Below are 24,543 nucleotides of genomic sequence, written 5' to 3' on the forward strand. Positions count from 1 at the left end.
GCAATCAAGAATTTTATTGCAATACTTAAATTCAATTCAATTAGCGCGACTACATTTTAATCAAAATTTGTACACTGCGTATGCAAACTGTGTGACTTTTTTTGTTCTTTTTTCATTACTCAAGCTTATACATTAGGGTGGGTCAAATTGTATGGGGAAAAATGGGGGAAAAAAACTTCCGGTGTACATCCAGTTTCTGAATCTATGGGTCATATTGAGTAATATTGTCCATGGGACCATAGGTCGGAAATGAATTTCGAGTCACCCTAATTTTGTTAGATATTTTTATATCCAAATCCGAAACCGAATTTCTCATTTATTTTCATGTATTTTATTTGTGAGAGTCGCTACTCATATTGGGATATAAATTTTCTAACAAAATTAGGGAGGCTCGAATTCATTTCCGACCTATGGTCCCATGGACAATAATACTCAGTATGACCCATAGATTCAGAAACTGGATGTACCTTTTCAACATACAATTACATAGATACAAATGTACATACATATGTACATATTTAGCAGTGGCGGATCCAGTACTTTGGGAAGGGGGATCCACATTTATTTTTAATTTAGTTTCGAGGACATGTCTTATCCACAGTTCTTCAGAACTTCTCATTTTTTAAGTAAGACTAGGGGTGGCCTTTTTCTTGAACAAAATGTTATTGGTATCGGCAGTGTAAATTCAAAGTATCATGTCTCACATGGAGACTTCACAAAAGGCTTCTCAACTTTTGTCAGCAATTTTGACTAGACCAGCGCCCATATGGTATTTCGCGACCACGGATGAAAAACATGTTTGACTCAAATGATAATTATGAATCTGTCAAAATATTAATAAAAATTTTAATAAAACATGTATCTAATGAGTAAGTATACAAATTGTTTCGAAGAACCCATCACACATCACTTTATCATCAGATAAGGGCAGTAGCTGTTACTCACACATACACACTCATATAGCTAGAAGAAAAACATAAACTACAGATATACATGTATATAACTAAATAATCAAGTGGCAAGTCTAGACCTTAGGAGAAATAGGTGGGGGAGGCTAACTGAGAGTATAAAAGCAGCGCGGTGCAAGCGGTATTCAGTTAGTTTGATTGAAACATGTACTCGGTGAAGTACGCAATAACTGAAATTGTGAAGTACCACTCCCAAAGTAGTCTACATAAAGAACGTTTTGCTATACTAAATATTTGAGTAATTTATGCGACAGTTCAGAGATTGCAACGTTAACAGAAGCTTCAAAATAGTCAGGACTTTCCCAAAATTATTAAAATATACTCTTCAAAGCATTCATCACGTCAGAGCTAATGTGATTAAAAAAATGGATTTCGATCACGGCTAATATAACCCTGGGAGAAGCCAAAAAATTGGGAGATGATGCTTTGAATGAATTAACGAAAAGCGGCAAACCACTCACTCGTGGTTTCAATTTATCTTTAAGAAATTTGTTAAAACGTGTTCCAAGTAAGACTTGGAACTAAAAAGTCTTGTTACAGCATTCGTCAAAAAAATCTGCTCTAAAATTGGACCTCACGTAAATCAGGATTACTACGGAATCACATATTATGGGCCTTTTCTCGTAAATTGCATTTGTCAACTTCGAAAAGCACAAATTGAAATTTTCAAAGTGATCGCCAGTTATGTCTCAAGCAAGAATTCAATGAAGGGAAGTGCCCAAAACTCTACAGATGAATTACTGGATTGTTGCGAAAGTGTTCTACTTTCTGAAGTCCAAATGTGAAGGCAACGAATCTGCTGTTGAAGCACTCAACATGCGCTGGATGCGTTGCCGTTAAGTTTTCTTTTCTTATCTCTAGAACTCCGTAATTTTTACTTTTTTTCAGGTAATAGATGTGAACTCATTAAAAAATGTAAATACCGCTTTGCGAGATTTGTCAATTCTGCCACTTATTGCAGAAACTCTAAAATGTTCATCTTAAACATTGAGAATAATTAAGTATTATTTGAAAGATATGATAAAAAAAAGATCGTTACAATGGAAGTACTTTTTGAATATCCATAACCGGATTTATTTGACTGAAGACGAAATACTGAAAGAACTTTTCAAAAGCCTCGTTTAACTATGAGATGAATGGTTATTGCAACAAAATTCATACCCGAACCCCTCTTCGCCCCCTGGATAGCGGCGATAAGTGCATACGTCTGTGGAGCTCACGTGCACTATCATATAATTTTTACTCAAAGCTTTTAATTGCTGCATTTCGTATTGGTTGTAAACATTTATTTTTTTTTTTTACTTTTTATTAAATTCAATTGCAATGCTATTATCCTGCGCTCCAATCTCTTTACGTTTTATTGCACCTGAGTTTTAATTGCGCTTTTCTGGCCAATAAATTCGATTCAATATGATTTTCGTCTTCTTTTGCTTTAAATATTGGCAGCATCCTCGAACTCAAAAGTAGTAGAGGGCAAAAGAGCAGTAATTGGTTATATGAAACTCAAGATGTAGTGTTTAAAAACGCAATTGCTTGAGAAGATTTCATTTTTAATAAAGTTGCAGGAAAATATATAGCGTGTGTTCATATGAGTGTTAATTATAAAGTAAATGTACATCTTACCAATTCTGAGTAGTTCCAATCTTGTCTTGAGTCATGGCATGCAATCAATTCAATTCCTTACAGACACATCTTTTTTCATGCGATAATTAATTGAAGCATATTTATACGCGCTGATAATAAATAATCACAACAATGAGGGAAATTTATCAATTTTTTCCCACGTTTTGTTTAAAAACAAATGGCAATCCTTCTCCATCAACACAGCAAACGAAACATTTTACTCAGTGAAGTTCATTTTTTCTAAGCAGAATAGACTGTGAAATAATTTGAGGGTAATTGTTTGGTGGTGCAATATACCTTTTGTAGAAGAAATATATATACCAATATAGTGAAGCGCATTCTTTGGTAAAATGTCTTTTCTATGGTCATTTAAAATTTGCAAGAACGAGATATTTCGGTGGTCGTCATAGGGTTAAAATATTCATGAAAAATATTTGGCCGAAAAATTTTACAAGGGTTTCTCTCTGACGAAGTCCTTTTACAAAACTCGCGAATATACAAGGAAAATAAGAAATCAAATATGCAACATACACAAAATGTGAACTTAATAGCAAGGAAGGCTAAGTTCGGGTGTAACCGAACATTACATACTCAGTTGAGAGCTATGGTGACAACATAAGGGAAAATAACCATGTAGGAAAATGAACCTAGGGTAACCCTGGAATGTGTTTGTATGACATGTGTATCAAATGGACGGTATTAAAGAGTATTTTAAGAGGGAGTGGGCCATAGTTCTATAGGTGGACGCCATTTATGGATATCGCCATGAAGGACAAGGGATGACTCCAGAATTTGCTTGTATGATATGGGTACCAAATGAAAGGTGTTAATGAGTATTTTAAAAAGGAGTGGGCCTTAGTTCTATAGGTGGACGTCTTTTCGAGATATCTCCATAAAGGTGGACCAGGGGTGTCTCTAGAATTTGTTTGTACGATATGGGTATCAAATGAAAGGTGTTAATGAGTATTTTAAAATGGAGTGGGCCTTGGTTCTATAGGTGGACCCCTTTTCGAGATATCGCTATAAAGGTGGACCAAGGGTGACTCTAGAATTTGTTGGTACGATATGGGTACCAAATGAAAGGTGCTAATGAGTATTTTAAAAGGGAGTGGGCCTTAGTTCTATAGGTGGACCCCTTTTCGAGATATCGCTATAAAGGTGGACCAAGGATGACTCTAGAATGCGTTTGTACAATATGGGTATCAAATGAAAGGTGTTAATGAGTATTTTAAAAGGGAGTGGGCCTTAGTTCTATAGGTGGACCCCTTTTCGAGATATCGCTATAAAGGTGGACCAAGGATGACTCTAGAATGCGTTTGTACAATATGGGTATCAAATGAAAGGTGTTAATGAGTATTTTAAAAGGGAGTGGGCCTTAGTTCTATAGGTGGACCCCTTTTCGAGATATCGCTATAAAGGTGGACCAAGGATGACTCTAGAATGCGTTTGTACAATATGGGTATCAAATGAAAGGTGTTAATGAGTATTTTAAAAGGGAGTGGGCCTTAGTTCTATAGGTGGACCCCTTTTCGAGATATCGCTATAAAGGTGGACCAAGGATGACTCTAGAATGCGTTTGTGCAATATGGGTATCAAATGAAAGGTGTTAATGAGTATTTTAAAAGGAAGTGCGCCTTAGTTCTACAGGTGGACGCTTTTTCGAGATATCGCCATAAAAATGGACCAGGGGTGACTCTAGAATTTGTTTGTACGATATAGGTATCTAATGAAAGGTGTTAATGAGTATTTTAAAAGGGAGTGGGCCTTAGTTCTATAGGTGGACGCCTTTTCGAGATATCGCCATAAAGGTGGACCAGGGGTCACTCTAGAATTTGTTTGTACGATATGGGTATCAAATGAAAGGTGTTAATGAGTATTTTAAAAGGGAGTAGGCCTTTGTTCTATAGGTGGAAGCCTTTTCCAGATATCGCCATAAAGGTGGACCAGGGGTGACTCTATAATGTGTTTGTACGAAATGGGTATCAAATTAAAGGTATTAATCACGGTTTTAAAAGGGAGTGGTGGTAGTTGTATATGTGAAGGCTTTTTGAGATATCGACCAAAATGTAGACCAGGGTGACCCAGAACATCATCTGTCGGGTATCGCTAATTTATTTATATATGCAATACCACGAACAGTATTCCTGCCGTGATTCCAAGGGCTTTTGATTTCGCCTTGCAGAACTTTTTCATTTTCTTCTACTTAATATGGTAGGTGTCACACCCATTTTACTAAGTTTTGTCTAAAGTTATATTTTGCGTCAAGAAACCAATCCAATTACCATGTTTCATCCCTTTTTTCGTATTTGGTATAGAATTATGGCATTTTTTTTAATTTTTAGTAATTTTCGAAATCGAAAAAGTGGGCGTGGTCATAGTCGGATTTTTTATACCAATACAAAGTAAGTTCAGATAAGTACGTGAACTGAGTTTATTAAATATATATCGATTTTTGCTCAAGTTATCGTGTTAACGGCCGAGCGGAAGGAAGGTCGACTGTGTATAAAAACTGGGCATGGCTTCAACCGATTCCGTCCTTTTTCACAGAAAACAGAATCTAAGCCCCTACCAAATTTCACAAGGATTGGTAAATTTTTGTTCGACTTATGGCAATAAAGTTATCCTAGACAAATTAAATGAAAAAGGGCGGAGCCACGCCCATTTTGAAATTTTCTTTTATTTTTGTATTTTGTTGCACCATATCATAACTGGAGTTGAATGTTGACATAACTGACTTATATACTGTAAACATATTAAATTTTTTGTTAAAATTTGACTTTAAAAAAATTTTTTTTTAAAGTGGGCGTGGTCGTTCTTCGATTTTTCTAGTTTTTATTAAGCATATATATAGTAATAGGAGTCACTTTTCTGCCAAATTTCATCATGATATCTTCAACGACTGCCAAATTACAGCTTGCAAAACTTTTAAATTACCTTCTTTTAAAAGTGGGCGGCGTCACGCCCATTGTCCAAAATTTTACTAATTTTCTATTCTGCGTCATAATTTCAACTCATCTACCAAGTTTCATCGCTTTGTCCGTCTCTGGTAATGAATTATCGCACTTTTTGTGTTTTTCGAAATTTTCGATATCGAAAAAGTCAGCATGGTTATAGTCCGATTCCGTTCATTTTAAATAGCGATCTGAGATGAGTGCCCGGGAACCTGCATACCAAATTGCATCAAGATACCTCAAAAGTTACTCAAGTATCGTGTTAACGGGCGAACGGACGGACGGGCATGGCTCCAACAATTTTTTTTTTTTTTTCGATACTGATGATTTTGATATATGGAAGTCTATATCTATCTCGATTCCTTTATACCTGTACAACCAATCGTTATCCAATCAAAGTTATTATACTCTGTGAGCTCTGCTAAACTGAGTATAAAATGGTAAAACATACATGTCGCATAAATTAAGGCATTGTATTTGCTTTCACCTTTCTTTGTCTCCAGCGTTCGCAGGTGAGGCGTGTACATCACCTTCTCTACAAAATATGGTCGGACGAATGCATATCCGAGTATTGGAATCTAAGTGTACTTTGCCCAGTACACAGGAAAGGAGATCTTGCAAATTACACCAACTATCGCGGAATTAGCCTTGCCTTCTCAGTGTAGCGTATAGGATCCTGTTAAGTGTGTAGTGCGAAAGATTGAAGCCCATCGTGAATCGGCTGCCTGGACCTTATCAGTGCGGCTTCAGACCTAGTAAATCTAGCATCGACCAGATTTTCACAATGTGCCAAATCTTGGAAAAAACCTGCGAAGAAAGAATTGACACACATTGCATCTTCAACAATTTGGCAACTATCGCGGTAATTACGAAATAATTTTAGAATTTTTTTAGGATCATTTAGAAACCATTTCGGGATATTCTCTGGAATATCTCTATATTTGGATTATCTCCAGTCCATTTCGATGCTGTTCGAGATCATTTTGTTCCTTTTTTGCCGTCGTCTCCGGAGTATTTCGAAACATTTTCTGAATAGTTCTATGAATTATTTCGAGACTATCTCAGAACGTTCAACCATTCACTTGGGAACAAAGGCAGTTTTCGGAGTGATTAAAGAGTCATTGCGTGATCTTTTTTGGGTTGTCTCTGAATCATTTCAGAACTTTCTTGGTTCTGTTTTAGATCCATTGCGATGCTATTCGAGATCACCTCGGTACTATTTTACAGATCCTTTTGGTACTATTTTGGTGAGTTGCTGCAGACGAACAAATAAGATGATACCTTCTGAAAAAAAAAAAAACCAAAAAATGCAACTTGCTTCTTAAAAGACGTAATACGTTCACTTCGTGAGACCTAAGCTCCATGAACTACAAACAAATTTTCTAAATTTGTTTATCTGTTAGATTTTCACAAGACAGATTTTATTTTACTCAACTTTGCCTACCTGCAAAATTTTAAAGTATATTCAATAAGCTCCTATCCTATCTTCTCTTCTCCTACTTTCACCCCGCACTCCCTTTCTTAACATTTGTTGCCACCTGCCTTCATTTCACCTTCTCCTCTCCTCTCTTTTCTTCATCTATCATCGTCTTGCCCCACGCATTATAAGCTATTCGCTTAACTTTGTATTGACGTCGTCATAAATTGGCTACTATTTCAATTTCTTTCAAAATAATAATGACAATAAAACTATAATAAGCCATTTACTAGCAGAGTCGAGCAATTATTACTTGTTGAAGTATTGTGACCTCATAGTTAGTTCAGCTGTTTAGTATTTAGCTTAAAAATATAAATATGTATGTGAGCAGGTATGTAGTTAGTTGTTAACAGTTTAATGCTGGATTTCAATACGTTCACGCAAGCTAACGTATCGAATTCATTATGCTGTTATAGCAACGCAACAATAAAACGTGAAGGAAAGCTATAGTTAGCCAGCTCTCGATTCAACGCCAAGAACAACCAAAGCTTTGCTGTAATATTGCACATTTATTACGTCTCTCGCTTGGATAGCTACCGAGGCTACTATTAAATTGCATTCCATGTATTACAACCAAGAATTCAGACAGCAAGAATTTCCTATCTAAAGCACTCATACAATCATATAACGCACACAGTCGCACAATGGCGTACAAGCATAACTAATCGATAGTGGTTAGTAATTCCGTGTTGTTGTTAATTTTATTTTATATATATTTTTATACTCAGTTGAGCAGAGCTCACAGAGTATATTAAGTTTGATTGGATAACGGTTGATTGTACATATATAAAGGAATCGAGATAGATATAGACTTCCATATATCAAAATAATCAGGATCGAAAAAAAATTTGATTGAGCCATGTCCGTCCGTCCGTCCGTCCGTCCGTCCGTCCGTCCGTTAACACGATAACTTGAGTAAATTTTGAGGTATCTTGATGAAATTTGGTATGTATGTTCCCGAGCACTCATCTCAGATCGCTATTTAAAATGAACGATATCGGACTATAACCACGCCCACTTTTTCGATATCGAAAATTTCGAAAAACCGAAAAAGTGCGATAATTCATTACAAAAGACCGATAAAGTGACGAAAATTGGTAGATGAGTTGAACTTATGACGCAAAATAGAAAACTAGTAAAATTGTGGACAATGGGCGTGGCACCGCCCACTTTTAAAAGAAAGTAATTTAAAAGTTTGCAAGCTGTAATTTGGCAGTCGTTGAAGATATCATGATGAAATTTACCAGGAACGTTACTCTTATTAATATATGTACGCTTAATAAAAATTAGCAATATCGGAGAAGGACCACGCCCACTTTTAAAAAAAAAATTTTTTTTAAGTAAAATTTTAACAAAAAATTTAATATCTTTACAGTATATAAGTAAATTATGTCAAGATTCAACTCCAGTAATGATATGGTGCAACAAAATACAAAAATAAAAGAAAATTTAAAAATGGGCGTGGCTCCGCCCTTTTTCATTTAATTTGTCTAGGATACTTTTAACGCCATAAGTCGAACAAAAATTAACCAATCCTTTTGAAATTTGGTAGGGGCATAGATTTTATGGCGTTAACTGTTTTCTGTGAAAATGGGAGAAATCGGTTGATGCCACGCCCAGTTTTTATACACAGTCGTCCGTCTGTCCTTCCGCATGGCCGTTAACACGATAACTTGAGCAAAAATCCATATATCTTTACTAAACTCAGTTCACGTACTTACCTGAACCCACTTTATCTTGGTATGAAAAATGAACGAAATCCGACTATAACCACGCCCACTTTTTCGATATCGAAAATTGCGAAAAATTAAAAAAATGCCATAATCCTATACCAAATACGAAAAAACGGATGAAACATGGTAAGGTAAGGATTGTTTTATTGACGCGAAATATAACTTTAGAAAAAACTTTATAAAATGGTTGCGACACCTACCATATTAAGTAGAAGAAAATGAAAAAGTTCTGCAGGGCGAAATAAAAAACCCTTAAAATCTTGGCAGGTATTACATATATAAATAAATTAGCGGAATCCAACAGATGATGTTCTGGGTCACCCTGGTCCACATTTTGGTCGATATCTGGAAAACGCCTTCACATATACAACTACCACCACTTCCTTTTAAAACTCTCATTAATACGTTTAATTTGATACCCATATTGTACAAACTCATTCTAGGGTCACCCCTGGTCCACCTTTATAGCGATATCTCGAAAAGGAGTCCATCTATAGAACTATGGCCCACTCTCTCATAAAATACTCTTTAATGCCTTTCATTTGATACACATTTCATACAAACACATTCCAAGGTTTCCCTCGGTTCATTTTCCTACATGGTTATTTTCCCTTATGTTGTCACCATAGCTCTCAACTGAGTATGTAATGTTCGGTTACACCCGAACTTAACCTTCCTTACTTGTTTTTTTTATCTTTGCTTTATTTTTTTACGTGACATTCATTTATTGTCTGTTGTGAACAATGCAAGTCGCTTTAATAATAAACATCATCTACCAGAACAAGAAAAATAACAATAAGGATGAAAACAAATATTGGTACATATGTAGTAATAATAATGATGATAATGATCATACACAGAATAATATTAAAGCCCCGACACATAAGCACTTTTTCATATAGATGAGTTTAACACAAGCTAATGCATTATGAGTAGATTGCACGTATTTTTATGGAGAACGGTAGAATGAGCGACACTGGCGCCATCTGATATTGAACAGTAGCCCTCTCCCAAATTTTGTTACAAGAAAAGCATAAGAAGAAGAAAGTAACAATTGTTTTGGTTAAGGGTGTTGACACGCTTTGCAAGTCAAATTACTTTTCCCACAGGTTGGACAATTTTCTAACATTTTTCGCAAGTAAAAACTGTAATATAACAAATGAATACGACACAAAATATGTTAGCAAGTATCTTTGTTATATAGGGACAATATTTATACCAGTGCTATGCGAATTTTTTTATGTGAATGGGCAAGGCGAAATAAACTTCAATTGCCAAGTCTGAAGTTCTTTCATATTTACAAACGCAACATCTTTGTTGATTGTGGCGATGTTATTGGAATGCATGAGCTTGTGTTAAGCGCATCTTTATGAAAAATGTCATTGTGTCACGGCCTTTAATAAGCGCATTATGGCTCATTGCGAAGCCGTTTTTGCCTACAGGCGTAATTCTTGATTGTATATACATATGCCATGGATTATGTCGTTCCTGCAGTCCAGCAATAAAGTAGTCAGCATACACTCTAGTTCAACGTCTGGAATTTTGTCGCGTTATTCATACTGGTTAGTTTTTGATTAGTTCATGGACAACAATTTCGTCCACCCAACTCGATGAAATGTGCGAGCGATTTCTTCCGATAATTTGCAGTGCAACAAGGCTAGATGTCATACAAATCAACGGGCATGTGAACACAAATACGAGCAGTTAGCACCTCACCGTTAATTCTACAGATTAAAGAATTGATCCAAAAGGCTGAGCAACAGACGCAGACGGCATAACTTTACCGATGCTGAAATGCCTTGAGCATCAGCTACCTAACGCATGACTTCTACTTGTCGTTTTTGCCTTTGTCATTGTAAAATAATGAACAATGGGAAGAACAATCCCACTATCAAAACCTAGGAACTCAGCTAACAGTGGGAAGCGTATATACCGGTATCGTTTCTTTAGCCTATAGCAAAAACTTTGGAAACATTCTGCTTTCTTCATTTAAACGCAAGTCTTCATTTATTCAGCCATTAGCTTGGCTCCCGTAAAATACATATCCCCACCACAGCGCTAAACGTCATTAGCGCCCATACTAATTGCGGACTGAACCAGCAAGAACTCCATCATAGCACGGTGCTCGTGGTACTTGACTTGTCAAAACCTTTTCACACAGTCAAACACCGCACACTACTCCAAGACACAGGTTCAACCTTCTCCCTTGTTTAAATAGATGGACTGCAAAGTGAGTGGTCGGCATGCCTTGGTTCAATTTAGGAACGGAACCACAAATCTTGGGGTAATCCTACTGGGGTGGCGCAGGGTGGTGTCCTATCCCCACTTCTGTTTAATTGATACCTATCAAAGCTTCACTACCAGAATGAGCCAGCAATATTTCCTACGCCGACGACTGCTCGATAATGGTCAGAGCCCCTCAATAAGCTAATCAGTTTCCACAATATTGTTACGAATATTAGCAACACTAAAGGGTACTGCCATCTCCGGGCCGATGCTAAGCAGTGACGTGAATTCACATCAATAATTCAATCATTATGTATCTACATAAACGAATCAATAATTGCGTCTACACATATGTACGTATACGAGCAGCGGAGAACCAATGCACAAACACATGCATATATCTTATCTGAGTTGTCACAAGAGAGGGCAATAATTTGTGCAAGTATTACTCAAATGAGAAGTTATAAACGTAGTTGTGGCTGGCGATTTTGTAGCTGAAACTAACTAGTAAATTCTGGAATGGAAAAGCCTGGAAGTATGCAATGAGAAATCAAAAAGTATAAAAGGCGCGACAGTAGAGGCGAAGAGTGAGTTTCATTTGCGCTATCAATCAGTTTGGTTGTTAAGCAAGCTAGTTGCAAAGTAGAAGTGTTATTGTGAAGTACTTTAATAAAGGCCATTTTTCCATAACTCAATATTGGAGTCATTTATTCAACAGTTTAATGATTCGAACTAAGCAGAAGGGCAAATAAGAGGATTTGCAAGTAAATTCGTTACAATATGTACTCATATATCCAGTATTTCTGTTGTTATCACCTCGCGCGATCTGAAGTTATTGCCAACCAAGTTTACGGCCAACCTCTACAAGGCATGGAAGGAGCAGGTGACGTAATAAATATTGGACATACAAGTCGATGGTGTTACGCTATCTGTCTGACTGTCAGTCACCCAAAATCGCCGTGTTAAAAACACCAGTTGTTAATATGGAGCAAATTCAGAACTCTATGTTGTTGGTGTTTTTGGAAAACTAGTATTCTTCTAGCTAGTTTGACTGCAGGGTATATATAAGCGTACAGTTGGCGGAAAGCAGCGAACATAATCAATGCCAATTATTGTTCACGCACACATTCAAACAATATTGAGTCCACGTAGCGTAGCGTTCTTGTTGATTTTACATACAAATTTGTAATTTAATTGTGATGTGAAATGCTTTTGGCCTGACTTGCGGGCTTTGTCGGATATATAGCTCCTAGACCTAAGTATAGAGTAGATAACACGGCTATTGTATAAATTTATCAGAGTAGCTGCAGGAATTTGTAAATTTAGCTAAAATACTTTATATAGCCCAGAGGCATTGCAATTTTATTTTGAATATACGTACCTCCAAAAAATTATTACAGCTATGAATTTTATTAAAAAAAAAATGCAAGGATTAATACATATATCTGTGTATTTCAATTCTGATATCAAACCTTTTAGTCCCAAACAACCTAGGACTACTTTTATACAGTACCCGTATTTTCGATATATGCAATATACCTGAGCCTTTACTAATCATGGGGCTAAAGCATGAGACAACCGATGTATATTGGAACAGTTTCCATCATTCCTTGTCAAATTTGGTTTGGTTCTCTAGAATGATAAAAGAGCATTTAAAATGGCACTACGGCGAAATAAGCAACACTGAATGAATTTAATAATTTGGGAAAAATTTAAACAACGTGACATCAGGACGGACAAGGCGACAGCTGTTTCGATTATACCTTGTAAATCTCTTCAAAGCCTTTTCTCCCGGGAGTGGGATTCGAACCCGCACTCCTACGTGACATCAGGACGGACAAGGCGACAGCTGTTTCGATTATACCTTGTAAATCTCTTCAAAGCCTTTTCTCCCGGGAGTGGGATTCGAACACGCACTCCTACGATAGTTGAAATGGTTACAAACGCATTCAGCTACGTCATGCCTTAGTTGTTGTTGCCTTCTTTCGCTTATATTATCTTCTACACATCACATGATTCGTATGTAGTTATGTGTTGAAGTTATGCATGTTTGTAAGGCGGTTTTCAGAGAAACTTGGCATTGTTGCTGTTTTTGTTCTATTTATAGAACTACAACGAATTAACCAAATGTTGTCTACTTATAATGACATATATAATATACATAACATACGAATTATGTGATGTGTAGAAGATAATATATGCGAAAGAAGCAATTGGGAAAAACTTTACAACAACTAAGGCATGACGTAGCTTAATGCGTTTGTAACCATTTCAACTATCGTAGGAGTGCGGGTTCGACTCCCACTCCCGGTGGAAAAGGCTTTGAAGAGATTTACAAGTTATAATCGAACCAGCTGTCGCCTTGTCCGTCCTGATGTCACGTTGTTTAAATTTTGCCCAAATTATTAAATAAATTATAAAATTAAAAATTTATTGAAATAAATGTTTTCATACATTTAAGGCGATACGGGCAATCCCCGGTTAACTCACTGAATGGATCATTTGACCAAACCCTATGAGCCTAATGCTTAAAACTGAGGATTTGCTCAGACATGATTTTTGACATGCTGTTACACAAACAAATTGTAAAGCTATTACTCAAATACTCAAATCCATGAGAGCCGATATCACGGTTTGCAAAAAGATTTTTTATGCCTAGAAAACCTTGCATATCAAAACATATTTAGTTCAAATCCTTGATAGGGAGTACCAAACAGGAACTTTACAGCAAATTATATATCTTGCGTTTCGTGCTACCAATCATATAAGTTTCTTTAAGCTTATGAGTAATAAAGTATAAGTACCTTGATAATTTTTTCCACATAATGAAAGACTGGCATGTTTTGTTAATAGCGCAGAATAGCAGGACATGTGCTTATTATTCACGCATGAATTTTGAAATGTGTTAGTCGTCCACTCATGAATCTGAATTGTGGTAGCCCTTTACAAGACAGACTTTTAGCGTTGAACCTATAACCGTATCCATAACAAGGCTGAGCTCGAGTAAAGCGGAACTTTCTGAGAATCCGCCTTTTCTCTTTTGCAAAAAGTCCGCATTGAACACAAAGAACATAGTTCATTGGCTGTTACTCGGGAAAGAATTTCACCGACTGAGTAGATGCGGATGAAAGTCTCCTTATGTTTCATTCCACGGACATTTCATTTCACGGGGACTTCATCTTACAGCGAGAAGGCATTTGAAAGTCCAATTTTTATAAATCAATAGGCCCAGAGCGAATAGCCGTGCCATTGCCAAAAATATCTTGGCGATGAGTGCGTCAGCTTTCTAAAGCATGTTTTCAAGTTTTCTTTGAAGTAACTTTTTATCACAATGGTAGATGGAAAGGTTAAATTAAATGAAGTCAAATCAAACAGGACTTTTTTCAAATGAAACGAGACTTTTTTTCATTTCTAATGAACTACTTTTTGGCTTATGATATCTGTAGGATTTGAAGTTTGCTGTTATTACACGAAAAAATTACTGCAGAGGTGCAATAATATCAATCAAATTATAGTAAACTCACATTATTTCTCTTTTAAAATCGAATTCTAGTCGGCGTTTCTCCCAACAGGCAGCGCAGCAATCAACTAACAAAACCGTCTATCTCATGTAAGGCTTGCACTTTTCTCTGTTAAGCAAATATTTTTATACTCGGTTGAGCAGAGCTCACAGAGTATATTAACTTTGATTGGATAACGGTTGGTTGTACATATATAAAGGAATCGAGATAGATATAGACTTCCATATATCAAAATAATCAGGATCGAAAAAAAATTTGATTGAGCCATGTCCGTCCGTCCGTCCGTCCGTCCGTCCGTCCGTCCGTCCGTCCGTCCGTCCGTTAACACGATAACTTGAGTAAATTTTGAGGTAACTTGATGAAATTTTGTACGTAGGTTCCTGAGCACTCATCTCAGATCGCTATTTAAAATGAACGATATCGGACTATAACCACGCCCACTTTTTCGATATCGAAAATTTCGTAAAACCGAAAAAGTGCGATAATTCATTACCAAAGACAGATAAAGCGACGAAACTTGGTAGATGAGTTGAATTTATGACGCAGAATAGAAAATTAGTAAAATTTTGGACAATGGGCGTGGCACCGCCCACTTTTAAAAGAAGGTAATTTATAACTTTTGCAAGCTGTAATTTGTCAGTCGTTGAAGATATCATGATGAAATTTGGCAGGGACGTTACTACTATTACTATATGTACGCCTAATAAAAATTAGCAAAATCGGAGAAGGACCACGCCCACTTTTAAAAAATAAAATTTTTTTTAAGTAAAATTTTAACAAAAAATTTAATATCTTTACAGTATATAAGTAAATTATGTCAACATTCAACCCCAGTAATGACATGGTGCAACAAAATACAAAAATAAAAGAAAATTTCAAAATAGGCGTGGCTCCGCCCTTTTTCATTTAATTTGTCTAGGATACTTTTAACGCCATAAGTCGAACAAAAATTAACCAATCCTTTTGAAATTTGGTAGGGGCATAGATTTTATGATGCTAACTGTTTTCTGTGAAAAGGGGCGAAATCGGTTGATGCCACGCCCAGTTTTTATACACAGTCGTCCGTCTGTCCTTCCGCATGGCCGTTAACACGATAACTTGAGTAAATTTTGAGGTAACTTGATGAAATTTGGTATGTAGGTTCCTGAGCGCTCATCTCAGATCGCTGTTTAAAATGAACGATATCGGACTATAACCACGCCCACTTTTTCGATATCGAAAATTTCGTAAAACCGAAAAAGTGCGATAATTCATTACCAAAGACAGATAAAGCGACGAAACTTGGTAGATGGGTTGAGTTTATGACGCAGAATAGAAAATTAGTAAAATTTTGGACAATCGGCGTGGCACCGCCCACTTTTAAAAGAAGGTAATTTAAAACTTTTGCAAGCTGTAATTTGTCTGTCGTTGAAGATATCATGATGAAATTTGGCAGGGACGTTACTCCTATTACTATATATACGCCTAATAAAAATTAGCAAAATCGGAGAAGGACCACGCCCACTTTAAAAAAAAATTTTTTAAAGTAAAATTTTAACAAAAAATTTAATATCTTTACAGTATATAAGTAAATTATGTCAACATTCAACTCCAGTAATGACATGGTGCAACAAAATACAAAAATAAAAGAAAATTTAAAAATGGGCGTAGCTCCGCCCTTTTTCATTTAATTTGTCTAGGATACTTTTAACGCCCTAAGTCGAACAAAAATTAACCAATCCTTTTGAAATTTGGTAGGGGCATAGATTTTATGATGCTAACTGTTTTCTGTGAAAACGGGCGAAATCGGTTTATGCCACGTCCAGTTTTTATACACAGTCATTCGTCTGTCCTTCCGCATGGCCGTTAACACGATAACTTGAGCAAAAATCGACATATCTTTAATGAACTTAGTTCACGAACTTACTTGAACTCACTTTATTTTGGTATGAAAAATGAACGAAGTCCGACAATGACCACGCCCACTTTTTCGATATCGAAAATTACGAAAAATGAAAAAAATGCCATAATCCTATACCAAATACGAAAAAAGGGATGAAACATGGTGAGGTAATTGGATTGGTTTATTGACACGAAATAAACTTTAGAAAAAACTTTATAAAATGGTTGTGACACCTACCATATTAAGTAGAAGAAAATGAAAAAGTTCCGCAGGGCGAAATAAAAAACCCTTAAAATCTTGGCAGGTATTACATATATAAATAAATTAGCGGTATCCAACAGATGATGTCCTGTGTCACCCTGGTCCACATTTTGGTCGCGATCTGGAAAACGCCTTCACATATACAACTACCACCACTCCCTTTTAAAACTCTCATTAATTCCTTTAATTTGATACCCATATCGTACAAATACATTCTAGAGTCACCCTGGTCCACCTTTATGGCGATATTTCGAAACGGCGTCCACCTATAGAACTAAGCCCCACTCCCTTTTAAAATACTCATTAACACCTTTCTTTTGATACCCATATTGTACAAACAAATTCTAGGGTCACCCCTGGTCCACCTTAATGGCGGTATCTCGAAACGGCGTCCACCTATGGAACTAAGGATTACTCCCTTTTAAAATACTCATTAACACCTTTCATTTGATACCCATATCGTACAAACGCATTCTAGAGTCAACCCTGATCCACCTTTATGGCTATATCCCTAAATGGCGTCCACCTATAGAACTATGGCCCACTCCCTCATAAAATACTCTTTAACACCTTTCATTTGATACCCATATCGTACAAACGCATTCTAGAGTCACCCCTGGTCCACCTTTATGGCGATATCTCGAAAAGGCGACCACCTATACAACAACCACCACTCCCTTTTAAAACCCTCATTAATACCTTTAATTTGATACCCGTATCGTACAAACACATTCTAGAGTCACCCCTGGTCCACCTTTATGGCGATATTTCGAAACGGCGTCCACCTATAGAACTAAGGCCCACTCCCTTTTAAAATACTCATTAACACCATTCGTTTGATGCCCATATTGTACAAACAAATTCTAGGGTCACCCCTGGTCCACCTTTGTGGCGATATCTCGAAACGGCGTCCACCTATGGAACTAAGGATTACTCCCTTTTAAAATACTCATTAGCACCTTTCTTTTGATACCCATATTGTACAAACAAATTCTAGGGTCACCCCTGGTCCACCTTTATGGCAATATCTCGAAACTGCGTCCACCTATGGAACTAAGGATAACTCCCTTTTAAAATACTCGTTAGCACCTTTCATTTGATACCCATATCGTACAAACGCATTCTAGAGTCAGCCCTGGTCCACCTTTATGGCCATATCTCGAAAAGGCGGCCACCTATACAACTACCACCTCTCCCTTTTAAAACCCTCATTAATACCTTTAATTTGATACCCATATCGTACAAACAAATTCTAGGGTCACACCTGGTCCACCTTTATGGCGATATCCCGAAACGGTGTCCACCTCTGGAACTAAGCATCACTCCCTTTTAAAATACTCATTAACACCTTTCTTTTGATACCCATATTGTACAAACAAATTCTAGGGTCACCCCTGGTCCACCTTTATGGCGATATCTCCAAACGTCGTCCACCTATGGAACTAAGGATTACTCCCTTTTAAAATACTCGTTAACACCTTTCTTTTGATACCCATATTGTACAAACAAATTCTAGGGTCACCCCTGGTCCACCTTTATGGCGGTATCTCGAAACGGCGTCCATCTATGGAACTAAGGATTACTCCCTTTTAAAATACTCATTAACATCTTTCATTTGATACCCATATTGTACAAACGCATTCTAGAGTCAACCTGATCCACCTTTATGGCTATATCTCAAAAAGGCGACCACTTATACAACTACCACCACTCTCTTTTAAAACCCTCATTAATACCTTTAATTTGATACCCATATCGTACAAACAAATTCTAGGGTCACACCTGGTCAACCTTTATGGCGATATCTCGAAACGGCGTCCACCTGTGGAACTAAGCATCACTCCCTTTTAAAATACTCATTAACACCTTTCTTTTGATACCCATATTATACAAACAAATTCTAGGGTCACCCCTGGTCCACCTTTATGGCGATATTTCGAAACGGCGTCCACCTATGGAACTAAGGGTTAAAAATAAAAATAAATGTAAGGCGCGATAACCTCCGAAGAGATCTAAGGCCGAGCTTCTCTTCCAATTTGCGTCGTGCTCCTCTTGATTTTTCCCTACAAATTGGCCGGACGGGACCTACATGTTTTATGCCGACTCCGAGCGGCATCTGCAAGGCAGATGAGTTTTCACTGAGAGCTTTTCATGGCAGAAATACAATCGGAGCGCTTTCCAGACACTGCCGAGGGGCGACCCCGCTTAGAAAAATTTTCTTCTAATTGAAAAATCTTATTTCTAAAATGTTTGATGTTGCTTTGCCCTGGAGTTGAACCCAGGGCATACGGTGTGATAGGCGGAGCACGCTACCATCACACCACGGTGGCCGCCACTAAGGGTTACTCCCTTTTAAAATACTCATTAACACCTTTCATTTGATACCCATATCGTACAAACAAATTCTAGGGTCACACCTGGTCCACCTTTATGGCGATATCCCGAAACGGTGTCCACCTCTGGAACTAAGCATCACTCCCTTTTAAAATACTCATTAACACCTTTCTTTTGATACCCATATTGTACAAACAAATTCTAGGGTCACCCCTGGTCCACCTTTATGGCGATATCTCCAAACGTCGTCCACCTATGGAACTAAGGATAACTCCCTTTTAAAATACTTGTTAGCACCTTTCATTTGATACCCATATCGTACAAACGCATTCTAGAGTCAACCTGATCCACCTTTATGGCTATATCCCTAAATGGCGTCCACCTATAGAACTATGGCCCACTCCCTCATAAAATACTCTTTAATGCCTTTCATTTGATACACATGTCATACAAACACATTCCAGGGTTTCCCTCGGTTCATTTTCCTACATGGTTATTTTCCCTTATGTTGTCACCATAGCTCTCAACTGAGTATGTAATGTTCGGTTACACCCGAACTTAACCTTCCTTACTTGTTCATAATGCGCTTCGGAGATAGGTAAACAGTGGAATGAAACATAAGGAGGCCCGCATTCGCATCTACTCAGTGAGTGAATTCCTTTCCCGACTCAAGACAGATGCACCTCGTTCACACATCAATCATGTTTTCAATTGTTATGTGAAGCTAATGCATCCAACACCAACGAGCAGTTTCCTTCCACTTCCTTCGAAGGATTTCGTTAAAATGCGTGAGTGGTCGCCGATGCAGTGGCCACGAATTTTTTCCATCGCCGTACATTTAAGTCGAAGAAAACGCCGATTTCGCTAACCAACCAGATGAGCCTGTAAGCTGCTCCAACGGGCAGTTTCCAATAGAGAAAATTGCTCTATGAAATGCACACAGAGTTCTTTTATAATCTCTTTAAACGCGAAATTTGGTATTTCCGAAATACTTGCTCAGAGAATCCGCAAAGAACCCGTTGGAAGGAGTCTGAAGCATTTCTTATTACCTACCTCCTTTTACACCTGCACATTTAGGGATTTATAAGAAAGCAAGTTTAAGTTTTGGTGTCGAAGTAGCTTGCTCGCTTCGTCCTGCGTTCAAGTCCAGGGAAAAACAAAACAAAAAGGTGTCATCCGTTGGCACTGATTTGGCAAATATTGCGAGCGTATTTTTGCCATGAAAAACTTCGCCTTGTAGTTGCCGATCAGATTCGGCATAAAACAAGTAGGTCTTGTCCCACTAATTTGTTGAATCATTTCAAAAATAACACTACTCAAATTGGAAGAGAAAATCGGCCTTAGCCTCCACGGAGGTGTATTGGGACGGACTATCATTATCACTATTTTAACCTTGAGATTTACAGACAGCCATTTAAAAATCACACCTCGGCCTATAAAGCGTAGAAGCAAAGACCACAGAAGTATGCAAAGCTGAGGGAACGCTCGTCTTATTTTTTATTTCTTTAATGGAGCAAAAGAGTAGAGGGCCGTTTTGCATGTACACTTAAAAACGCTTTCTCAGATCTATTAAATCCATCTTTGGCCAACGAACTCTCATCTACCCGTTTTTTCAATCAACTCTCTTCAAGTATTTTGAGTAATTAAGTTGCTTTAAAAAAAAAAAATAGCAATAATAAATAAATGAAAACAGCAATTACTCAATCAAAGGTCAATTACCAACAAAAGTGGCATGAAAATGCAATTAAACAACTTTCATTACCTACTTTATTCAATGCTTGCATTCATTCATTCATTCATTCATTCATTCATCAAGTGCACTCGCCCGGCGCCAATGAAAGCAAATAGGAAATGAAAAGAATATGCGGATATTTGTAAGTAATTGGAGATCAAACATGGTGCAGTCCAATTGCAAACAAAATAAGTAAGGACGGTACTGTCTTCGGCTGTGCCGAAGACTTCATACCATTCATGAATGGGACTGAACAATAATCTTATCCCATTCGTATATCCAAATAATTGGCTGCATAAGATATGAATATATAGTGAACAGATGTACATACCTAAGCGAGTTTTAACATAAATATAAAATAAGAAAATGAAAAATATATAACAAGTAAGGGTGTCTAAGTTCGGGTGTAACCGAACATTATATACTCAGCGTGAGCTTCAGTTGCACACTTCATTTCAGATTAATCACTTTTCTACACCTTTTAAACTTCTTTTATGTGAAAGTGGCCCTGGTCTTTAACCGATCCCGCCTTTTTTTACCAGAAATATTTTCTGCTATACCCAATTTTATTACGATATGTTAATTTTCCTTCGAGTTCTGGCTCCCGAAACATAGAAAATTTCTTAGTAATAAAAAGGGCGGTGCCACGCCAATTTTCAAAAATTTTAATTTATTCCTCCTTCTTGTTATAATTCCACTTTGGAAGAGAAATATCATCTAAAAGCTCTTTAAAAATCTTTAATATAAAAGTGGGCGTGGTCCTTAACCGATTTCGTTAATTATCCTTCAAAGCATTTCTCATAATAAGCTCTCTGCCAAAATAAGTTGGGATAGGTTTAACGGTTTTTGATTTATGATTAGCATTATTTGTAAAATTGATTTTATCACAAGTGGGCGGTGCCACGCCCATATTCCACAATATTGTGGAATTTTTATTTTGCATTATAAAACTCATCCACCTACCAAATTTCATTAGGTTAGCGGTATTGGTTTTTGAATTATCTCATTTTTTTCATTTTTAAAATTTTTCGATATCAAAAAAGTGGGCGTGATTATCGTCCGATTTCGCTCATTTCCAATACCAATCTATAGTGGGTCCAGATAAGCCCGTAAACGTATTAGGTGAAGACATCTCAATATTTGCTCAAGTTATCGTGTTAATGGACTGACAAACGCACAGTGGACCGAAATTTAAAAGTTGGGACTTATGACTTTAAATGTACATTTTCGTATTCTATGATATTTTTCCATAATTTATTATGTAGGGTTCGGAGCCAAGTACTTACACTTTGTTGAAACTAAGATCACTGTTCCATTAAAATAAGTTTAAATAGTATTTAGTACAATAGTTTATAACACATTTTATTGATTTTAATTAAATGTAAATAGACGTCCGTTGTGGCCTGCGGTAGCACGTAAACTGTAATTCTCTTCAGTCACTTGTATCTCTCGTCTGTCTTTGTGTGTCATTTTCGTTGTTCCTCAAATATACAGAGGTGTATTTGTTTGTACTATTGTCCGATCATACTATAGTCCGTTCATACTATCGTATAAGTCCGTCTAGTTATCCATTTCTATATTCCCACATTCGGCCATCCTGATGTAACGTTTGGCCTCAAACGGAGGCTGCCACCTTTTCATATATTCAGCGACAGTGGTGGTTCGTTTTGGGCCTTCACCTTCCCCTACCTTTTCCACTTCATATCGTCCATGGTTCATTATCTTTACTACCGAGTAAGGCCCGAAGAATTTAGGTCGCAATCTTAGTGAACTACCAAACTGGGTACGCTTAATGGCTACCAAATCGTTTAGCTCGTAACTGGTTGCTTCTTTTCGTTTTGCATTAAAATTTCTTTTATTTTCTTGTTGGATTTTTTCAATGTTTTGCTGTGCTTCCGTGCGTATGTATTCTCTCTCTTTGCTAAGTTCGTCAATCGCTTCATTTTCGAGGAGTTCTCGCAAATCCGGCATTGAATTGTCGCGCATCTCCACTCCGGTAAGCAGTTTGAATGGTGAAATCTTAGTGCTTCTAGGTGGCGTATTGTTCAAGGTTTTTTGAACTTGTTCGACATATTTGTACCAATATTTCGGATTTTCTCCGCAAAGCTTTGTTAGCATGGGCACGATGGTCCTATGTATTCTTTCCACTTGTCCGTTTCCCCTTGGTACGCCAGTGGCTATCAATAGATGCTGGATGTTTTCACTTTCGCAGTATTGCTTAAAGGACGTGGATGTAAAAGCCGTCCCTCTGTCTGAGATAATTCGTTTCGGGTTAAAGAAAACAGACGACTGTTTCTTCAGATGGCCGACTACTTCCTCAGCGCCTGTGCTACGAGTTGGGTATAACCAAACGAATTTTGAGAACGCATCGACAATTACCAGTACAGGTGCAATAATTAACGCTCCTTTTAATTGTTGAAACGCTGCGACTTGATCACTTCCAAGCACAAACTTGGTGCCCTGCCGTAAAAGGTCTGACAGTTGTTTAGCGACCACTGCATACCCATTTATAAAACGCCTAAAATATGATGTCAGCCCTAAAAATCTCTGAACTGATTTCTTGTCTTTGGGCATAGGGAAATTTTCAACTGCGCACGTTTTTGCTTTCGAAGGTCGAATCTTACCATTTTCTACGATGTAGCCTAGAAACACAGTTCTTAGTTTGACGACGCATTCCTCTCTGTCTCTTGATGGGATAATTAGGTCGTCCATGTAAGCAACTAGAGTTTCATTATCTATTAGATCTTTAAAATCCGCAAAAATGTACCTTGAGAAAACCGCGGGAGAGTTACATTTGCCAAATGGTGCGAATAGAAACTCGTATTGACCTTGGTGGGTCACGAAAAACGTGTACTTTCGAGATTTAGTTTCGATAGGCACATGAAAAAATCCGTTACGTAAGTCGATGGTCGAAAACATACGCGCATTCTGCAACTTCTCAAGGACGTCGTCCATCAATGGCATCGGGAAATCATCTTTAATTATCTTTTCATTCAAGCGGCGGTAATCACAGCATAACCTATGACTACCGTCCTTTTTGCCTACAAAAACGACGGGGGATGCATATTCCGAAGAACTTGGGCAAATAATTCCTTCTTGTAGCCACTCTGAAATCTGGTTCTCTACTATGTTCCTATTAGCGTAGGACATGCGTCTAGGTGTCTGGTAAACAGGGACATCGTCTATTAGAGAAATTTTCATTTCTATCGGGGAGGCATGGCGCATTCGAGGGTTATAATCTTTGATAAGGGTTTGAATTTCATCGATTTGTGCCTGCTTAAGGTGCGATAAGTCTAAGTCAACATCGCCTTTCTCTACTGATACTGCGAACAAACACAAACTCCTAAATTCTCTTACTAAATCTAGCTCACCATCGCCCTCTACAATATCTTCTACAAAATTACTATTTCCCTTCCGCTTAAATAAGTCTTCGTCCTCTGATACCATTAGATCCACCTGCCTTAAAACATCATTTCCAATAATGGCTTGATAACCGATGTCACGCTCGCATACGACATGGAACGTGACATGTAACTCTATTTCGTCGACAATCAACTTCAAATCTAAACTACCTAGAGTACTAATGTCACTGTTTCCTATACCATCCAGCCGGTGTATCTTGTTTGCTAACTCAACTTCCCCCATCATCATCAAAACGTCGTATCGCATCAGGCATAAATCGCAGCCGGTATCTAGTAACGCCGAAAATGTAAAGTTGTTATATTTTAAATCTTTAAAAATCACGCAACCTTTCGATTTTTTTCTTTCCGAAACCCCTAATGTATTTATCTTGGGTTTCTCGTTTTTAACCTCAGATTGTTTCTTAGGACATTGC

The sequence above is a fragment of the Eurosta solidaginis genome, chromosome 3 (genome assembly GCF_040869045.1).
Source record: "Eurosta solidaginis isolate ZX-2024a chromosome 3, ASM4086904v1, whole genome shotgun sequence".
Lineage (NCBI taxonomy): Eukaryota > Metazoa > Arthropoda > Insecta > Diptera > Tephritidae > Eurosta > Eurosta solidaginis.